At 48.1% G+C, this 22,362-nt stretch overlaps 1 long non-coding RNA gene across 2 annotated transcripts; it reads right to left on the reverse strand.

Annotated features, from left to right (window-relative positions):
• Positions 1–2,405: 2,405 nt before the first annotated feature.
• LOC125537002 (uncharacterized) lies at positions 2,406–5,361 on the reverse strand. 2 transcript variants are annotated; one of them, XR_015616238.1, is made up of 3 exons: positions 4,807–5,361; positions 3,333–4,152; positions 2,406–2,696 (listed from the first exon to the last, which is right to left on the reverse strand). It is a non-coding gene; the product is annotated as an uncharacterized LOC125537002 (long non-coding RNA). The 2 variants fall into 2 exon arrangements; XR_007295445.2 differs by having other exon boundaries at positions 3,327–4,152.
• Positions 5,362–22,362: the final 17,001 nt, after the last annotated feature.

Here is a 22,362-nt window from a genome sequence, read left to right on the forward strand (position 1 = left end):
CGTAAAGGGTTACGTCGATGCAAGTTTTGACACCAATCCAGATGACTCTAAGTCTCAATCTGGATACATATTGAAAGTGGGAGCAATTAGCTAGAGTAGCTCCATGCAGAGCATTGTTGACATAGAAATTTACAAAATACTTACGGATCTGAATGTGGCAGACCCGTTGACTAAACTTCTCTCACAAGCAAAACATGATCACACCTCAGTACTCTTTGGGTGTTAATCACATGGCGATGTGAACTAGATTATTGACTCTAGTAAACCCTTTGGGTGTTGGTCACATGTCGATGTGAACTATGGGTGTTAATCACATGGTAATGTGAAACATTGATGTTAAATCACATGGCAATGTGAACTAGATTATTGACTCTAGTGCAAGTGGGAGACTGAAGGAAATATGCCCTAGAGGCAATAATAAAGTTATTATTTATTTCCTTATATCATGATAAATGTTTATTATTCATGCTAGAATTGTATTAACTGGAAACATAATACATGTGTGAATACATAGACAAACAGAGTGTCACTAGTATGTCTCTACTTGACTAGCTCGTTAATCGAAGATGGTTATGTTTCCTAACCATGAACAAAAGAGTTGTTATTTGATTAACGGGATCACATCATTAGAAGAATGATGTGATTGACATGACCTATTCCATTAGCTTAGCACCCGGTCATTTAGTATGTTGCTATTACTTTCTTCATGACTTATACATGTTCCTATGACTATGAGATTATGCAACTCCCGTTTGCCGGAGGAACACTTTGCGTGCTACCAAACGTCACAACATAAATGGGTGATTATAAAGGAGCTCTACAGGTGTCTCCGAAGGTACATGTTGGGTTGGCGTATTTCGAGATTAGGATTTGTCACTCCAATTGTCGGAGAAGTATCTCTGGGCCCTCTCAGTAATGCACATCACATAAGCCTTGCAAGCATTGCAACTAATGAGTTAGTTGTGAGATGATGTATTACGGAACGAGTAAAGAGACTTGCCGGTAACGAGATTGAACTAGGTATTAAGATACCGACGATCGAATCTCGGGCAATTAACATACCGATGACAAAGGGAACAACGTATGTTGTTATGCGGTCTGACCGATAAAGATCTTCGTAGAATATGTGGGAGCCAATATGAGCATCCAGGTTCCGCTATTGGTTATTGACCGAAGACGTGTCTTGGTCATGTCTACATTGTTCTCGAACCCGTAGGGTCTGCATGCTTAAGGTTTCGATGACAGTTATATTATGAGTTTATGTGTTTTGATGTACCGAAGGAGTTCGGAGTCCCGGATGAGATTGGGGACATGACGAGGAGTAAAAATCGATATATTGGACGACTATATTCGGACATCGGAAAGGTTCCGAGTGATTCGGGTATTTTCTGGAGTACCGGAGAGTTATGGGAATACGTATTGGGCCTTATTGGGCCATACGGGAAAGAAGGAAAAGGGCCTCAAGGGTGGCCGCACCCCTCCCCTTGGTCTGGTCTGAATTGGACTAGGGAAGGGGGGCGCCCCCTTCCTTCCTTCTCCTTTTCCCTTCCTCTTTTCCTATTCCATATGGGAGGTGGAATCCTACTAGGACTAGGGAGTCCTAGTAGGACTCCACACTTGGAGCGTCCCCTCCTAGGGCCGGCCTCCTCCTCCCTTGCTCCTTTATATACGGGTGCAGGGGCACCCCAAATAGACAACAATTGATCCTTGAGATCTATTAGCCGTGTGCGGTGCCCTCCTCCACCACAATCCTCGATAATATTGTAGCGGTGCTTAGACGAAGCCCTGCGACGGTAGAACATCAAGATCGTCACCACGCCGTCGTGCTGACGGAACTCTTCCCTGACATTCTGCTGGATCGGAGTCCGGGGATCGTCATCGAGCTGAACGTGTGCTAGAACTTGGAGGTGTCGTAATTTCGGTGCTTGATCGGTCGGGCCGTGAAGACGTACAACTACATCAACCACGTTGTGCTAACGCTTCCGCTTCCGGTCTACGAGGGTACATAGACAACACTCTCCCCTCTCGTTGCTATGCATCACCATGATCTTGCGTGTGCATAATTTTTTTTTAAAATTACTACGTTCCCCAACACTTAGTCTGTCTAAAGGCATTTAGTATTGCCAACACATGGTTTGTCTAGTTAGGGGTATACTTTTGCCCACACTTTCTGCGTTGGAATGCTTTTGCCGACATATAAATTGTTGGTAAGATCGTGCACAGCCAAAACAACAATTGGATACAGCTCTAATTCAAATGTTATATACAATGCTCAACTGTTATCCACAAACACATTGCACAATCATTGATAAAATGGTAACAAAATTACACACACACACACACACACACACACACACACACATATATATATATATATTGCTCGCAGGTTCAAGCACAAGTCAATCTTCACAAAAGCAAAGTTTGGCCATCTTGGCAACCATCCAGAAAACACAAGTCACATAAAAGGACCTCTATTCGCTGGTCTAAAATAGTTCAAACACTAAATGGTCCAAATAATTGAGTAACATCCATGAGCACAAGATTTCTACTCCATAACACTTGAGCAATAAATGGTCCAGAAAACACATAAGATTCACGATTATAATTAAGTTGTCTGGTCCAAAATACTGCAGACAGCCAAATGCTCCAGAACACTTCAAAGTCATCACATCCATGCGTACTAGGTTGTTGATTACCTGAAAATAGTACACAAGAATTTGGTAGAAAGTGCAGTCAGCTCAAGTGCTTTGAAGCTCATAGGGAGATTGGAAGCCAAGAGAAGCACAATAATGAACTATTTATGACATATGTCCATAACACACATAACATAGTTCTGTCATACATGAGGTAAAATATTTATAAAATGCTGAAAGGAATCATCATGCAGACATATCTACATATGCATAGAATAAGTATTTCGCCATGGCAGGCATATCTACAAATGCTATTCAACGTCTTACATGCAAGAAACAGTAGTAGGATAAGCCAATGTGAAGTTGTATTTGTTCTAATACGAATTTAGCTGATGTGATCTTCAAAGTTTGAAAATAATGGTACAGATTGTGACCACCAAAGGGATAACACCAAACTAATGTGTGTATGTTTAACTCCTAAGCAATGCATGTGCGCTTCAAATCATGTTGTGTCATTTTCATATTTTTAATTATAAACTGCAGTATGTGGAGTTTTATCAGCAAGATACAAAACGTATCTAGTAATGCTATAAGTTCAGGCAGAAATTTGGCTCTCTAGTCAAGGCTCAAAATGATCTATGTATATTTCTAAGAGAGAAATAATAAACTTAATGTATGTAGTATGTTTAGTACCTGCACCTGGTACATTAGTTGCCTTCTTGTCATCCTTGATCTACAACAATAAACGTTACTTCATAGAAATAACCGTTGCCTTCTTATCAGTTTGAGGCTATTTCTTCCACTGCAAATTGCTCTAACAAAATGTGTAGACATGTGTCAACCATCCTACAAAAAATGTGTTCAATATAGATAACTCGACTTCCCATAAATTAAATCATAAAGTAAAGGCCAAAGGTCTACAAGTTACGTACTTGGTTAGTATAATGAATGAACTTGTCAAAAGAACATAAATTACGCCATCAACCAGAATGAACACGAACATCTCATAAAAGTACATTAAAAGTCTGAATTCTGGAACTATCTAGCCACTGCACCGAGGCGGCTGACTCTACCATTTGAATTCACATGTCCGAACAATGTGGTGTGAGGCACTATGAGAAGGTGCCTCTAAGGTTTGAATGTGATAGGAACTTGCAACTCCCCTCTGGAAACCATATGCAGCTTCAAGTAGTTGAAGGTATGTGGATGCAAAGGAAGATACGAGTATATGTTGAACCTAAGGTTTGAATGCTAATGCCATATTCATGCAAAAAGAAAACAACACCATGCTCACATAAAAAATTATATCAAACGAAGACACCGTTATTCATAAATATCTAGTGTAGATGACAATGCAATTCAAAAGTGATGGAGAATAAAATTGGAATGTGCCTCCTCAAACGCTGACTGGACTGAGGGTCCATCTCGGTGCCCTCCGCTCGCCCACCTCCTCGTCCTCGTTGACAGGTAGTACCACATACTTGCTGCCCTGCAAGCTCAACATCATGTACAACCACTCCTACAACACCAAGCAAGTCGACCCAAAATTAAACCATGAAGCATCAGAAACTACAAGATGTTACAGCACAAACACCATTCAGTTCTACAACGAAGTTGAAGCCAACTCAATCATTTGCACTATATAACATAGAAATATGTATTGACAATCAAAAGTGCTTCATGTAAAAAAACTCAGAGGTTATGCACCTACAGGAGCTTCCGTTTGACCACGACAACTCACCCACAGAATTGGAAGTCACACAATGAGTCACGGCTTTAAATAACAAAATTGAACCACCTAGAAATCAGGAAGTCACACTACTAACAGCATATGAACATTCACCCATATCAGATATTAAAGGAATGATCACTTTCTAATTTAAAGGAGATAAAGAGTTCATATTCGTATGATAATATAAAAATGAAAATCAGTTGTGAGATATGGATGTCAGATGGCTTGCTGTGTTTTGTAGCACCAATCTATGTATCAAAATTGAGATGCTGAGAAATAGGAATAAGAACTATACAATAAACAAATATTAGCAGAAGATATGAAAGTGTTACCCTAATTTTCAGAGTTCAGCAATGACACATGGTTTAAAGTTCAGCAATGCACAAGCACGCATCATGCAGCAGTACAGAAAAGGATATCTCCGGAGGAGCCGATGCTTACCTATTGGAAAAGAAGAGTCTGTGCGGATATCTGCAGCAACAAACGGCTGGCTTCGGGAGGGGCGCAGCGGGATGGAGAGCTCTTGGATGGATCTCTACCAGCGGCAGCAGGAACGGGGAGCATGGATGGAGAGCTTGTGGTAGGGCTGGGGGCCGAGGCGGGGGCGACAGGGGAGAAGCGCCAGGGATCATGTGAAGGACGAAGTTGGGGGTTGGAGGACGGGGATCATGGGAGGGGGCGGATCCCTGAGCGTGAGGACGGCGGCTGGATCTTTGGCAGAGCGCGAGGACGGCGGCTCGATCTCGGGTGGAGCACGACGACGGCTGCTGGATCTCGGGCGGAGCGGGAGGACGGAGGCTCGATCTCGGATAGAGCGCGAGGACGGCGGCGACGACAGCAGGACCGTGGGTGGAGAGCGAATACGGCTGCGACGGCGGCAGGGCCGTGGGTTGAGCGCGAGGACGAGGGATAGGGATGGGGTGCGAGGGCGGCGGCTGGCACGGGTAGGTTACGGACTTGGTCTGATTTGGGGGATATTTTGCACGGGCCAGCCAAAACAAATTCCTGTCTCATGCCTAAATGGCGCGCCAACTTTCCAAGTTTCAGGATTTTGTAAAGAAAAAAAAATTCCAAGCTTCAGTGGCTTGACACGTGTGCACCTACGCCGACACTTATTCCGTGTCCATATACCCTACATACGGCGACATATTGGATGTCACTAAGCATGTACCTACACTGACACATAAATTGTTAGGGCCCACACATGTGCCGACACACAACGTGTTGTTAGCCAGTTGCCGACAGCTAAGTTGTTGCTTCGTAGTTGCTGACAATAGTGTGTCCACAATGATGTATCTACACCGACACATGGTCCGGGTGCAAAACTTCATAGCTATCCCGACAGTTTTTTCATAGAGACTAGTGGACCTTTTCCCATAGAAGTGTGTCACATAAGCTCTACCGTGGTGTAGTGTGCTTTTGCTAGAGTACCCAGAGGACAGAGATCTGCTGCAGTGCCTGTTACACACCAGAGCAACTTCATCTACACCAGCTACAACTTCAGTGCCACCAGCTCCAGCACCCACTCCACCAGCTCCATCTACATCAACTAATGCCTTCGTCCTCGGAGTTTTATCTACACCACCACCTGAAGACCAAGCCTGAGAGTCGATCTAGCACTATGCATTTTTATGAAATTTTTGTTAACTTGTTGCCAAAGGGGGAGAAAATGTATATATCATAGGCTTCGAGAGAGAGTGTTGCTTTTTATTCTCTCTTATTTCTTGGTGGTTGAAATTTGTTTATTTGCTTGTTTGAGATACTTTATGCTTGTGTGTGATACTTGGATGATCATGTGTTTGATCATATGCTACCTTAATGCTTGTTGGATGACATTATCCCTTTATATCCCCATATGATCATTCACTTTTCTTGGTGATGAGTGCATATATTTACTTATTATCATTTTGAGCGCTCCACCAAGATGTATGTGACATGGAAGAGTAACCCATGATCCTAACTCATTGTGAATTTGCAGTCCAAAGCAAATCTTAAACCATGCATAAATTTAGGGGGAGCTCTTGCTTTTCACATACTTCTCAAAGCGACAATGTTTTTCATTCTTATTATCATTTGTCGAAGCTTTGATCTATATGTTGTCATCAATTACCAAAAAGGGGAAGATTGAATGCAACTATCCCTAGGTGGTTTTGGTAATTCCTAACAACATATAGCTCATTGAGCTAATGCCATTTCAAGATTAATATCTCAGGAAAGCTCAATGTTTGGCATGGCATGGATGAGAAAAGTGGGCCCCTCAAAATGATAAGGACAAAAGGATTGGCTCAAGCTCAAAGGTCAAGACTCTACATTTTCTATTTTAGTGATCCAAGATCACGTTGAGTCTATAGGAAAAGCCAATACTATCAAGGAGGGATGAGGTGTTGCTTAATGAGGCTCTTGCTCAAAATGCTTAGTGATATGCTCCAAAACCCTCAACTACTTTAACACATCCACATATGACCTAAACCAAAAGTCAAACTCAGCCCGACTGATTCTTTCTATCTGGCGCCACCGAGTTCAGATGTCATAGCCACTGCCACAAACCCTAGGAAAATCGGTCTCACCGAGATGGGATTGTAATATCTCTGTTTCCCTTCGTAACATTTTGGTCCCACCGAGATGAGCGATCGGTCCCACCGAGATTGAAATGTAAACTCTTTGTTTCCATTTTGTAACATTTTGGTCTCACCGAAATGAGCGAATCGGTCCCACTGAGTTTACCTGACCAACTCTCTGGTTACCTTATTAACAAAATCGGTCTCACCGAGTTTGTGTAATCGGTCTCACCGAGATTAAGTTATGTCCTAACCCTAACCATATCGGTCCTACCGAGTTGCATGTCGGTCCCACCGAAAACCCTAACAGTCACTAGCTTTTCTAAATCGGTCTGACCGAGTTTATCAATTCGGTCCCACCAAGATTGGCAAGTTGTGTGTAACGGTTAGATTTTGTGTGGAGGCTATATATACCCCTCCACCACCTATTCATTCATGGAAAGAGCCATCAGAACAAACCTACACTTCCAACTTACTATTTGTGAGAAGAGAACCACCTACACTTGTGTTGAGGCCAAGATATTCCATTCTTACCATATGAATCTTGATCTCTAGCCTTCCCAAGTTGCTTTCCACTCAAATCCTCTTTCTACCAAATCCATATCCTGTGAGAGAGAGTTGAGTGTTCGGGAGACTATCATTTGAAGCACAAGAGCAAGGAGTTCATCATCAACACACCATTTGTTACTTCTTGGAGAGTGGTGTCTCCAACCGGTAGTGAGGCAAGTCCTTCGTGGGCGATGGCCATGGTGGGATAGACAAGGTTGCTTCTTCGTGGACCCTTCGTGGGTGGAGCCCTCCGTGGACTCGTGCAGCCGTTACCCTTCGTTGGTTGAAGTCTCCATCAACGTGGATGTATGATAGCACAACCTATCGGAACCACGACAAAACCTCCGTGTCTCCTATTGCATTTGAATCTTCCAAACCCCTCCCTTTACATTCTTGCAAGTTGCATGCTTTACTCTCCGCTGCTCATATACTCTTTGCATGCTTGCTGGAATTGTGTTAAGATTGCTTGACTTGTTCAAAGTTGCTAAAATCTGCCAAAAACTAAAATTGGAAAAGGATAAGTTTTTATTTGGTCAAGTAGTCTAATCATCTCCCCTCTAGACATACTTTCGATCCTATAGCCACACATAAGCACGCCACGTTGTTGGGCTAGGCCCAGAACGGTGCGCGGGTAGGTGGGCGGATTTTACCGCAGTAACTTCTCGTCTGCTGCACTTCCCCACGACCTGCATTGAATGCGTGACATGAAGGGTCGTGCGTGACGTGGGGGTCATGTGTGGGTCGGTTTCCGCACGCATGCGTCACATCGTAGTAAAGAGGTGGCTTGCGCCTTCCCCATAAAAAGAGGTAGGCGCAGAGGCGCGGCTCATTTACTCGAGCGGACTTGGGTCGTGGTCTTCAAGGCGTCAGTCTCCCACGATCACGGGGTGGGGAACGGTCACCTCACCCGTCCCCTCAATTCTGCTTGCTCGCCACATGTCCCCCATGCAGGTGGCAGGCGGTGGAGGCGGGAAATCGGGCCGTCGCTGATTGGGGAAGCGGGTCGGTCCTGATTCCCTGCGTCTCCGGCGACAGGATTGGTTGAGTGGGGCGGCGGAGCCTCGACCTTGCCCCTTTATAAGGAGGGGGAGCGGGATGTCATCCCGCATTCTCTCAGCATCCATCCTCCATTCCCTTCGGCTTCTTTCTTCCATCTGCCATGGCGAGAGGAGGCGCCGGCCCTTCGACGGTGGTGGCGAGGGTTGCTGCTCGTCAGCGCATCCCTCCTCCCCAAGAGCTCGTGGCGGAGGAGCCGGCCATGAGAGGAAGGGGGAGGGGTCGAGGCCGAGGTCACCGTGGCGCTCGGGGGAGAGGGGGACGGGGCGGCGCATGGGCCTCACCTCCGCCAGCGATGCCTCCCCCGATGGAGGGCCATGTCTGGGACCAGCCCCGCGAGTTTTTCATCAGGCTGCGCTGGCCACTGCGTCACCGCCTCCATCTCCCTACCCCATTTGCTCGGGAGATGGAGCTCAATCCACCCCAGACCCTCAGGTTGCCCATGAGGGGCTGCGGGAACGGCGACACGTGGGTCGACGTCGAGTTCCTCGCTCCTCACATCATGTACCTCCGCTGCGGATGGAAGATGTTCACTCGCATCCACAGCCTGACGGCGGGGCTTGTCCTCTACTTCAAGTTAATGGAGGGCGGCCTGCTCTCCGTCAAGGTCTTTGGAGATCTTGGAACTCGCCTGAAGTGCTGCGTGGAGAGCTCCTCCGACGATGAAGACTCCTCTTCTAGCGAAAGTGATGAGGAGGGTAGCGACAGCGACGACGAGAGCGTCGAGCGAGGTCACGTCGACCTCGTCTCTGACTGATCGCGTCGCCCCGCCCTACGTCGTGCGGCCTGCCGAGGGCCTTCCTCGTCAAGCTCTCCATCAGGGCGCTCCCCGTCGTCTCCTTGGGCGGCTGGCGTAGGAGGGCCGAAGAAGGCAAAGGAGGCGGTTGGCGGCCGTCAAGTCGGAGTACGCGGGAGCCGACGCCTTCGTCGCGTATTGCCGGCCCGCTGCCTCATCTTCCAGCTTCCTTCCCGGCACCGAGACGTTCTATTGGTGCCTTCTTCTCCTCGCACCTCGCCTAGGCGCTCTTTTTGCCCTCCAGTCATCTTATTCCACCTTCTGAGGAGAGGGAAAAGAAAGGGATTACGGGCATCTTATCTCTTTTTATTTTGTAAGCCTGCGGGCACTTGTTAGATTTAAAATTTGTAATCTCCTTGCTCGTGGTTTTAATTCCGTGTGAACTATACCTGTATGGGATGTTTTTAATGAAAAAGGGCGCTTGCCGGGTTCTTTGTTCGTGAGCTAGGCCCATGCCAAGGAACGAATCCTCGTTATTTTTAAGATAAACATTGTCGCCCGGCAACAGGCCTTGCCGTCCCCTGACTTCGGTCGACCATTCTCACGCTTTTGGCGGAGGCAGGGGTGAAAGTACAGTTAGGCCCTTCGTTTATTTCCTTGCCACCGCGTCTATGAACCGGTTCTGTCCCAGGGACTTGGGTACAAGAAGAAGGGGGAGCACGGTGGTGTTGGAGCAAAATGAGGTTTCATTTGTCCTAGTTCCATACAAAAATGCACAATAGGGGATGAAGGACTTATCTGAATCCGCAGCTCTCGGCAACTTTGGCTTGCCGTGGTTAGATCCTTTTGTCTTTAGCCCTCGACAGTCTTAGCTTGCCGGGGCTGGAGCGCCGGTCCGTTTTCTCTCTCCCAAGTGGCTCAGCAGAAGTGTCCACGTGCCCTGCGAACCAAAGAAGACAGAAAGACGCATACTCGACCTCTAGGCTAGGGGTTAGTCGCCGCTATGCACTATCAACCCTAACCGAGGGAGAGACTTAACCTAGCATGCATGCTAAAACTAGGGCACCAGCGCTTCATTTATTTATGCTCAGGGTCTGCGCCTGGCTTTGTACAGACGGTTACATGCCTTGCCGGCAAGGCTTGTACAAAAGGTGGTTTGGCGGGAGGCCCGACAACCGCGCCTTATGGGTAAAACTTGCGAAGATGTTCAATGTTCCAGGAGTTACTCACTGGAACAACATCTTCGGTCTCTAGGCGGATTGCGCCAGGCCTGGTGAATCGTATTACCCGATAAGGGCCTTCCCACTTTGGCGTCACCTTGTTGGAATTCTTGGCTGACTGAACGCGTTGAAGAACAAGGTCGCTTTCCTCAAAGCTTCGGGCACGAACCTTTCGGCTATGGTAGCGGCGCAAGGCTTTCTGGTAGCGTGCTGCTCTCACAGCCTCCCGAAGACAATCTTCCTCAAGGAGCGTTGCGTCATCTTGCCACAATTGCTCTTGCTGAAGCTCGTCGTAAGCGAGCACTCGAGGTGACCCGTATATGTGCTCCTTGGGGAGAACTGCTTCTGCCCCGTATACCAGGGCAAAGGGTGTCTGACCGGTGGCTCGATTTGGCGTCGTTCTGATCGACCAGAGAACCATCGGCAACTCATCAATCCAGCACCTTCCGCTCTTGTGTAGCTTGTCAAAAGTCTTTGTCCTCCAGCCTCGCAACACTTCAGCATTTGCCCTCTCCACCTGGCCGTTGCTCCTTGGGTGTGCGACGGAAGCGAAATAGACCCTGCTGCCGAGGTCTTGGATGTACTGCATGAAGGTATTGCTTGTGAACTGTGTGCCGTTGTTGGTGATAACCCTATTTGGCACACCAAAACGGCACACTAGCCCCTTGAAGAACTTGACGGCTGACTGTGATGTCACCTTCCTCACTGCTTCCACCTCTGGCCACTTTCTGAACTTGTCGATCGCAATATACAAGTACTCAAAGCCCCCGATAGCACGGGGGAAGGGGCCCAGGATGTCGAGCCCCCAGAGCAAGAATGGCCAGAAAAGAGGAATTGTTTGAAGGGCTTGAGCTGGTTGATGAAGCTTCTTTGAATGTAACTGACACGCTTTACACTTGGTTACTAGTGCCATTGCATCCTGGAGGGCAGTGGGCCAGAAGAAACCCTGCCGGAATGCATTGCCGGCAAGGGCCCTCAACCCTATGTCGGAGCCACATATGCCTCCATGTGTCTCCGCCAACAGCTCTAGTCCTTCCTCCCGGGGAATGCACTTCAATTTCACACCGTTCGATCTCTTCCTATAAAGGACATCATCGATGAACTGATACATGGCAGACCGACGGGCTACTTTCTCCGCTTCTTCCTGCTCCTCATGAAGCTCCCCTGTTTGGAGGAATCAAACGGTATGCTGTGCCCATAACGGAGCATGGAGCTTGACGGCCAGGACCAAAGGCATTTCTTCTGCCATGGGCGTGGTCGTCTCTATGGCTAGGGCTTGACGGCCCGTCAGAATCAGTCGCTCCTCGGCAGGCTCAGAATCTGCGGCAACACCCTTGCCGGCGGGCCCTGGGGGCTCAGCGGGAAAGTACTTACAGGGGCCTGATTTCCTCCATTTGTTCTGGTCCATTGATGTTCGACGAATGGTTGGGTTAACCGAAGCAAAAAAGTACCTGGTTCCATAGGTAGCTTGAATGCAGCGCGCTTTGACAGGTAATCGGCGATGTCCTTCTCCGCTCAGGGAACGTGCTCCGCTTGTATACCGTCAAAGCGCTCCTCCAGTTTCCTCACCTCATATACGTAGGCCTCTATCAACGGGCTCTGATAATCTTTGTTGACTTGTCTGACGACAAGCTGTGAATCACCCCTAATGATGAGCTTCTTGACCCCAAGGTCCGCCGCGATCCTAAGGCCAGCAAGCAACCCCTCGTACTCAGCAGTGTTGTTGGTGGACATCTCCCTGGGAAAGTACATCTGGATTACATACTTGAGGTGCTCGTCGGTGGGTGTGACGAGCAGCACACCAGCACCGACGCCTTGCAGAGAGAAAGCCCCGTCAAAGTACATGATCCAGTTGCGACTTGCTTCCTTGTCGAGGAGGGTGGTCTCTTGGATTTCCTCGTCAGGCGTTGAGGTTCATTCTGCAATGAACTTCGCCAAGACTCTGGTCTGGATTGTCGAAGTACTTTCAAACTTCAAACCAAAGCTCAATAGCTCCAAGTCCAAGTCCACAATCCTTCCGGTTGCATCTGGGTTGTGCAGTATCCGTTGTAATAGAAGGCGGGTGACGACGGTGATTTCGTGTGCTTAATTGGAAGTAGTGACACAGCTTCATCGAGGCCATAAGAAGGCCGAAGAGCAATTTCTACACACCAGAGTACCTTGACCTAGCCCCCTGCGGGATGGAGCTGAGAAAGTAAACCGGGTGCTGCATCATCTTCTTCTTCTGCACCACCTCATTTGATTGCATGGGGCCTGTCCTGATGGCGTTAGACTCCGCTGGGGGCCTCGCCTTGCCGGCATCGGGCCCTGCTGGGGGAATCTCTGGCTTGCCATCCGCTAGTCCCGCCGTTGCCACTGCCTCCCTCTGCACCAATAGCGCGACACTGACCACTTGATTCGTCGCTGCTAGATACAGCAGCAATGGCTCTGGTGGTTTAGCGCAACCAATATTGGTGTAGAGGAAAGGTATTTCTTCAAATCCTGCAACGCCGCCTCGGCCTCTAGGGTCCACTCCATTGGGCCCACCTTCTTCAAGATCTTGAAAAAGGGAAGGGCATGCTCAACAGACTTGGAGATGAATCTGCTCATGGCGGAAATGCAGCTAGTGAGCCGACGCACATCCTTGATCCGCTTGGGTGCCTCAATCTGCTCAATAGCCTTGATCTTGTCTGTGTTTGCCTCGATCCCATGCTGCGACACAAAGAACCCGAGAAGTTTGCCGGACTGTCGGGGGTTGGGTGCGACATATGCCAAAGGATGGCTTATCATGGTGGGAGCGAGTAGAACGTTGCCGGTGCTCGGAAGCGGGATTAGGCGTAGACACGAACGCCGGCGTACTTTACCCAGGTTTGGGGCTCTCCTAGGAGATAACACCCCTAGTCCTGCTCTGCGGGGTGTCCGCATGATCACTAAGGCAAAGTGAGTACAAGGGTGCTTCTCGAGCTATATGCTGGAGGTAGGAGAAGGCAAGGCTAGCTTTCTCCTTCCTATATCTCTAGTCTAGTTCTAATGGGTCCGAACCCTTTGCATGGGTGCCCTGGGGGGTTCATATAGGCCTACCCCCCAGGGGTACAAGGGTAATATGACTGGGCGCAGGCCCAGCCGTCAGTCTCTTCGGCCGCCAACTGCTGGGGCCCGCCGATCGGGGGGCCCCGCCGACTGGTCTGGTACGGAGCCGACAGGCCGTACCCGCCGCTTGGGGGGTCTTGCCGACTGCTAATTACTGTAGCCGCACTTCTAATGACGCAGGCTTGGTCGAAGGATCATGGCTACAGCACCGCCGTCATGGCGGGCGATTAATGTAGCCACTCCCCATCTTGTCTGGTTAATGGCGCGTGGGGCCTGTGGGAGGAGCAGGCCGACTCCTAGGGGCTGACTCCCATCGGGTCCGATTGGTAGGGCTCTTCGCCGTCTTCTGGACTCTCGCTGACTGGTGGGGCCCGTCGTCCTTGGGCCATACAAACAGGCCGTCGTGGGAGCAGGACTCCGCCTGTCCATGGTGACGTCAGGGCTGGCATGGCAACAGTGCCACGCCGGGTGGGGCTCTTCGTTGGTACAATGCACTGTGGCCGCGCCAGCCCTTAGGAAGGGGAGGGGATGGGCTGCACTGTAGCCATCCCCCGTCTCGTCCCCCTTGATGTGGGTACGGGCTTCGAAGGGGACGCGGGCGGACTCCTCGGAGCCGGCTTCTCTGGAAGCCGCCTGGCAGGAGTCGGCTTGTCTCGACCTCGCCTTCTGGACTCGGCCGTCTATGGGCAGCCGGCTATTTCTCCAGCCGGCTTCTAGAAGGTGGCTCTTTACCTTAGCATCTTGAGGGGCGCGGTCAGCCCCGATGTCTCGAAAGGCTATGGGCGTCGGGTTAGCCTACCCGTGGTCCATTACTCCGACAGTAGTCCCCGAAGCTGGTGAGGCGTCACGGGCGACTGGTCAAGGAGCCTCAGCAGTTTCCTTTCTCCGAGTGCTTGAGGCGAAGCTTCGTTCGACTTCCGCCGGGCCGACTGGAGGGAGTCGGACTCGTCCAATCTGACTTGTCCAAAATTTTCGAACACCACGGCGGGATCCAAGTGGCGTGCTAGCTAAGCTTCCAGGCCGCCGTCCGTTTCGGGCCTGTCATGTGGTGACGAGCGGCCGGGCCAGGCTTCCCACCCACGAGCGCGACGGGACATGCCTACAGGCGGGGCCCGTGATAACCCACAAGTATAGGGGATCACAACAGCTTTCGAGGGTAGAGTATTCAACCCACATTTATTGATTCAACACAAGGGGAGCCAAAGAATATTCTCAAGTATTAGCAGCTGAGTTGTCAATTCAACCACACCTGGAAACTTAGTATCTGCAACAAAGTGTTTAGTAGCAAAGTAATATGATAGTTATGGTAACGGTAACAAAAGAGTAACGAAAGCAAAGTAATGTTTTTGGTATTTTGTAGTGATTGTAACAATAGCAACGGGAAAGTAAATAAGCGTAAACCAGTATATGGAAAGCTCGTAGGCATCGGATCAGTGATGGATAATTATGCCGGATGTGGTTCATCATGTAACAGTCATAACATAGGGTGACACAGAACTAGCTCCAATTCATCAATGTAATGTAGGCATGTATTCCGAATATAGTCATACGTGCTTATGGAAAAGAACTTGCATGACATCTTTTGGCCTACCCTCCTGTGACAGCGGGGTCCTAATGGAAACTAAGGGATATTAAGGCCTCCTTTTAATAGAGAACCGGAACAAAGCATTAGCACATAATGAATACATGAACTCCTCAAACTACGGTCATCACCGGTAAGTATCCCGATTATTGTCACTTCGGGGTTAACGGATCATAACACATAATAGGTGACTATAGAATTGCAAGATAGGATCATGAACTCTCATATATTGATGAAAACATAATAGGTTCAGATCTGAAATCACGGCACTCGGGCCCTAGTGACAAGCATTAAGCATAGCAAAGTCATAACAACATCAATCTCAAAACATAGTGGGTACTAGGGATCAAACCCTAACAAAACTAACTCGATTACATGGTAAATCTCATCCAACCCATCACCGTCCAGCAAGCCTACGATGGAATTACTCACGCACGGCTGTGAGCATCATGAAATTGGTGATGCAGGATGGTTGATGATGACGACGATGATGAATCCCCCTCTCCGGAGCCCCGAACGGACTCCAGATCAGCCCTCCCGAGAGGTTTTAGGGCTTGGTGGCGGCTCCGTATCGTAAAACGCGATGATTTCTTATCTCTTATTTTTTTTCTCCCCGAAAGTAGTTATATAGAGTTGGAGTTGGAGTCGGGAGGTGTCGGCATTCTGGGAACGGGGGTCCCCAGACTTGCCTGCCTGCGGCCTGCGACGTGGCTCGAGTGGGGGCCCAGTGCGGCCCTAGGGGGGGGCTCCCACCCTCGTGGCAAGGGTGTGGGCCCCCTGGTCTTCATCTTTGGCAAGGATTTTTTATTATTTATTGTAAGATATTCCGTGGAGTTTCAGGTCATTCCGAGAACTTTTGTTTTCTGCACATAAAACAACATCATGGCAATTCTGCTGAAAACAGCGTTAGTCCGGGTTAGTTCCATTCAAATCATACAAGTTAGAGTCCAAAACAAGGGCAAAAGTGTTTGGAAAAGTAGATACGACGGAGACGTATCAACTCCCCCAAGCTTAAACCCTTGCTTGTCCTCAAGCAATTCAGTTGACAAACTGAAAGAAATAAAGAAAAACTTTTACAAACTCTGTTTGCTCTTGTTGTTGTAAATATGTCAAGCTAGCATTCAAGTTTTCAGCAAAGATTATAACTAACCACATTTGCAATAATTCTCAGGTCTCATGATTACCCATGTCAATAGCATAATCAACTAGCAAGCCATAATAATAAATCTCGGATGACAACACTTTCTCAAAACAATCATAATATGATATAACAAGATGGTATCTCGCTAGCCCTTTCTGAGACCGCAAAACATAAATGCAGAGCACCTTTAAAGATCAAGGACTGACTAGACATTGTAATTCATGGTAAAAGAGGTTGACATCCATTAGCACATTGACAAACAAATATTGAAGCTGAATCAAACGGGTTGAAATTGCAACATATAGTCTTCACATCCGAACAAAATAAACGAATGCATTCCAATAGAAATGGTCACATATCCATAAATTGAGAAGCCACTTAGAATTTAGGTAGAAGAAAAAACAACAAGGTACGGACCAAGAACGAATACTCGGTAAGGATCACCCAATCTCAAACCAAATATCCGTGGAAGAAGAACTAGAGCTACAAGAATTCCCACCTATGAAACTCCCGAACCTTTCCGGTTATGCAATCAGGTGTTGGGGATACATGGGAAGCATAATATCTCACCCAAATCTAGCAAATCCTACATCCAGCTGTATCCATCCTTCGACACATAACCGAGAAAAACTTCGGAAATCGTCTACCTCAACCTTCGAAAAGCATCTGTTATACAAGTTATGGCAATACTCCCGAACTCCCACCCCAGTAATGGGTGGCATCGAGGTTATCTCACCAACAACTACATAAAAGAGATTTTCGATGTCGGCGAAACTAAACTCAGGTATTCCAGAACTGCAACGATAAAATTGTGATGACAACACCTCGGAGCTCAACTCCCCGGGACACTGCCACAACCCCTAAATGACAGGAGGCACCAAGAACAATGTTCTCATCACAAATCGATCAGAACAATTCCAAGATACCCGCGTGATCCTAAATTTTTTTTAGTAAAATTTGAGACGAGAAGAGTCAAAACTCTACGTCAGGATGCCTTACCAGAGCGATGAAGGGACTGGGGAGTAATAAGAATTTCTAAACTCACCGATATATAATTCCTAAATGACTCAAAACATTTTTCTAGACTCAACAACGCCAGCTATTCGATCAAGTAGGGGGCTCCTAAGGTTGGGGAAAGCTTTGATTACCAACTTGTAACGCCCTCGATGCGGCTATATCTCCTACGTGTCGAAGCACGACTTAGAGGCATAACCGCATTGAAAGCAATGTAGCAAGTAAGGTAATCTTCACAACAACCCATGTAAATAGATAATAGGGAAAAAGGATACATAGTTGGCTTACACTCGCCACGTCACACAAATACATGAATAACATTACAATCATCCAATACACTCATGGTCCGACTACGGTACCAAAATGAAAGATCAACCCCAACATGCGACACGGTCCCGATCGCCCCAACTGGGCACCACTACTGATCATCTGGGAAAGACACATAGTAACGGCGAGAGTCTTCGTCGAACTCCCACTTGAGCTCAAGCGCATCGTCTGGAACGGTATCATCGGTCCCTGCATCTGGTTTGGAAGTAAACTATGAGTCACGGGGACTCAGCAATCTTGCACCCTCGCGATCAATACTATTTAAGCTTATAGGTAAGGCAAGGTAATATGTGGAGCTGCAGCAAGCGACTAGCATATATTGTGGCTAACCTGTTCGCAAAAGAGAGCGAGAAGAGAAGGCAAAGAACGAACAAAGAACTATGATCAAGAAGTGATCCTATAGCAACCTATGTCAAGAATTACTCCAACACCGTGTTCACTTCCCGGACTCCGCCGAGAAGAGACCATCACGGTTACACACGCGGTTGATTCATTTTAATTAAGTTAAGTTTCATGTTATCTACAACCGGACATTAACAAACTCCCATCTGCCCATAACCGCGGGCACGGCTTTCAAAAGTTCAAATCCCTGCAGGGGAGTCCCAACTTAGCCCATCACAAGCTCTCATGGTCAACGAAGGATATTCCTTCTCCCAAGACTTTCCGATCAGACTCGGCATCCCGGTTCTACAAGGCATCCTCGACAATGGTAAAACAAGTCCAGCAACACCGCCCGAATGTGCCGACAAATCCCGATAGGAGATGCACATATCTCGTTCTCAGGGCACACTCAGATGAGCGCTCCATACAACTAAAACCAAACCTCGAGTTTCCCCAAGGGGGCGCCGCACGGGGCTCTAGTGTGGACCCACACTCAGAGGAGCACTGGCCCGGGGGGGTTTAAATAAAGATGACCCTTGGGCTCCGGAAACCCAAGGGAAAAAGAGGCTAGGAGGCAAATGGTAAAACCAAGGTTGGGCATTGCTGGAGGAGTTTTATTCAAGGCGAACTGTCAAGGGGTTCCCATTATAGCCCAACCGCGTAAGGAACACAAAATCCGGGATTATAACACTGATATGACGGAAACTAGGGCGGCAAGAGTGGAACAAAACACTAGGGAAAAGGCCAAGCCTTCCACCCTTTACCAAGTATATAGATGCATTAAGATAACAAGATAATATGGTGATATCCCAACAATAAACAATGTTCCAACAAGGAACGATCTCCAATCTTCACCTGCAACTAGCAACGCTATAAGAGGGGCTGAGCAAAGCGGTAACATAGCCAATCAATGGTTTGCTAGGACATGGTGGGTTAGAGGTTTGACATGGCAATTTGGGAGGCATGATAAGCAAGTGGTAGGCATCATAGCATAGGCATAGCAAAAGAGCAAGCATCTAGCAAACAAAGATAGAAGTGATTTCGAGGGTATGATCATTTTGCCTGCAAAGTTGTCAGAGTTGACTTGATCCTCGTAAGCAAACTCAACGGGCTCCTCGTTAGCGAACTCGTCTCCCGGCTCTACCCAAACAAGACAAACAAGCAAAAGGAACTCAATCAACCACGTGCAATGCTCGAACAACATGATGCAACCATGGTATGCTATGCGGGATGCGATATGCGATGCATATGCAAGATTTGACAAGTAATGATTGAACCTGGCCTCAACTTGGAAATCCAAGAGTGCCACTGGAACGGTGAGGCAATTTTGGTTGAAATTGATATAAATATCATCGGAATCGGATGCACGGTTTGGAAATGGCAAGCAAAACAAATATGGCACCGGTCTGCGATAATCAGCAAGTAGCCATCTAAATGCAACAAGATAAATATGCTATGGCACTCAAACATGATAACAAAATACATGGCAGGGATCCACTCATGATGCTTGACAAAAGATAAACACTGATCTACGGCTAATTCACCCATTAACTGGTTCAAACAAGCATGGCAAAAATGCAAACGATAATAGGTTTCAGACTTAGTGAAATTAACAAAAGTCTGGAATTTAGCATCAGGTAGCACACTTTGGAGCATAAAAACTACATGCTACAGGAACTTAACATGGCAAAGCAAGGCATGACATGAAGCTACTCAAAGCACTTAACAAAAGTCCCTTAGTGGCCTTGAGCCAAAAGGGATCATAAAATACAATTGCAAGCATGTGAACATGGTAAAAACATAATCAGGTTACAGACTTGGTGAAAAACTGGAGCATGCAAAACAGTTAACGAGTAGACATGTTTACGAGCTCGATGCACTCACTACAGAGCATGGCATGACAAAGTAAGTATACACCCATCAATAATACATGGCATAGAAGCTAGAAATTGTAATAACAACAACATAGCGTGCATGGATCAATAGCAACATCCTCGGCAAAATCGCTAACAAGACAACAATCTGCCAGGGTTCACGAAATAGCAAAAGTAGAGCTCGATTGACTCAAGCTAGGCTGCTCCATAAATGCAAACAAAGACATGGATGGATAGAGCACCACAATGTTAACAAAACATCCTTACCGATCATCCCCAAAAGAGGCACGGATCACTAGGAAACAACATGAACATATGGCATAATGACAAAATCGGGACAAGGACTTGGAGAAATTCCAAGTCCCTGAAATCAGCATTAACGAATGCACTACTTTGCAAGCTTGTGCTAGTCACCACACATATCACAAAAATACATGGTAAGCACCTCTGTAAAGATGGCATGGAATATAACAAAACTCATGTAGAACTCAGGAGCATATCATGTACAAATTAATCATGGCAAAAATGACAAATATCTATTTGGTGAAACAGATCTGACAATTATATCACATATCCCTCTTCCAACAGCATTTTGGGCATCAAGATGAGCTCAAATGAAAATGATGCAATGAGATGAAATGATGTACTCTCTGAGACGAACATTTCGATATGCTACACGCGCAAATCGGAGCTACGGATGCGGAGTTACGACATGCCAAAGTTTGCAAATAAATTAGAGTTTCGGCAGGAAAGTCAACCGGATCTGGATCGGATCTGGCGGTTACTGTAGCTGCACGGATTTCGAAGATGGCCGGCCGGAGTCGAAGAACTCGCCGGAGCGAGGGGGCTCGCCGGAGTAGGGCGCGGCACTTGGCGCCGGCGGACGAGGGCGGCAGGCTCCGGGCGGTGGAGGACGACGTCGGCGGCGGACTCCGGGCGATGGAGGAGAAGCCCGCCGGAGCGGGGTGGCGGCAGGCCGGTGAAGGGCGGCGAAGGGATGACGGCGGTGGTCCGGCGCCGGCGCTCGAAGAGGAGAAGCGGCGCGGGGCGCTAGCGGGCGGTGGTCGGGCGATGGGCTCGCGGGGGCCCGACTCGGGCCTCCTGGGCCGGCGATGTGGGGCGGTGCTGGCGACGAATCGTGTCACGACACGTGGCGGTGGCGGGTCAGGTCGGACGTGTCCGGCCTGGCTGGACTTTGTCCGGCGGCGCGAGTAGGGGGGAGACTAGGGTTTGCACCGTGGTCTCGAGGAGGGGATCTATATTTATAGGTAGAGGGAGCTAGGAGACTCCAAATGGAGTGCGGTTTTCGGCCACGCGATTGTGATCGAACGCTCTAGACGATGGAAGGGTTTTCGGTGGGTTTTGGGCCAAATTGGAAGGGTGTTGGGCTGCAACACGCACGAGGCCTTCTCGGTCCCTCGGTTAACCGTTGGGGTATCAAACGAAGTCCAAATGACACGAAACTTGACAGGCGGTCTACCGGTAGTAAACCAAGGCCGCTTGGCAAGTATCGGTCAAATCCGGAAATGTTTAACCCCCACACACGAAAAGAGGTAGAAAGTTCCACCGGAGGAGATAGGAGCGTCGGAATGCAAAACGGACAACGGGGAAAAATACTCGGATGCCTGAGACGAACACGTATGCAAATGCAATGCACATGATGACATGATATGAGATGCATGACAAGGCAACAAAACACGGAGACAAAAACCCAAACCCGAGGAAATAAAATAACTTAGCGCCGGAAACGGCAAGAGTTGGGATACATATAAGGTAAATTACATCCGGGGTGTTACAACACTCCGCCACTACGAAAGGATCTCGTCCCGAGATCTAAGACTGGAAAAACGCCGGGTACTCAGAACGGAGGTGATCCTCGCGTTCCCAGGTAGCTTCACGGTCGGGATGGTGTGACCACTTGACTTTGAGGAATTTGATTGACTTATTGCGAGTCTTGCGGTCAGTCTCTTCAAGAATAGCAACTGGGTGCTCACGATAAGAGAGGTCTTCTTGGAGATCAATGTCTTCAAAGTTGACGGTGCAGTCAGGGGTCTTGAAGCACTTGCAGAGCTGAGAGACATGGACACGTCGTGCACATTTGCAAAGTTTGAAGGAAGCTCGAGTTGATAGGCGAGATCGCCTCTCTTGCCGACGATCTTGAAAGGACCCACGTATCTAGGGGCAAGCTTCCCTTTGATACCGAAGCAACGAGTACCTTTCATTGGAGAGACGCGGAGGTAAACATGGTCTCCAATCTCGAAGGCCAAATCACGATGCTTACTATCATAGTAGCTCTTCTGGCGCGATTGCGCTGCTTTGAGGTTATCACGAATGACTTTGCACATTTCCTCTGCCTCTGTGATCAAGTCATTTCCAAGAAGTTGACGTTCACCGGTCTCCGACCAGTTAAGAGGAGTATGGCACTTCCTGCCATAGAGAATTTCAAATGGGGCCTTGCCCGAACTTGCTTGAAAACTGTTGTTGTAGGAG

The sequence above is a fragment of the Triticum urartu genome, chromosome 2A (genome assembly GCF_056163025.1).
Source record: "Triticum urartu cultivar PI428250 chromosome 2A, HENAU_Tu73, whole genome shotgun sequence".
NCBI classification, from domain to species: Eukaryota; Viridiplantae; Streptophyta; class Magnoliopsida; order Poales; family Poaceae; genus Triticum; species Triticum urartu.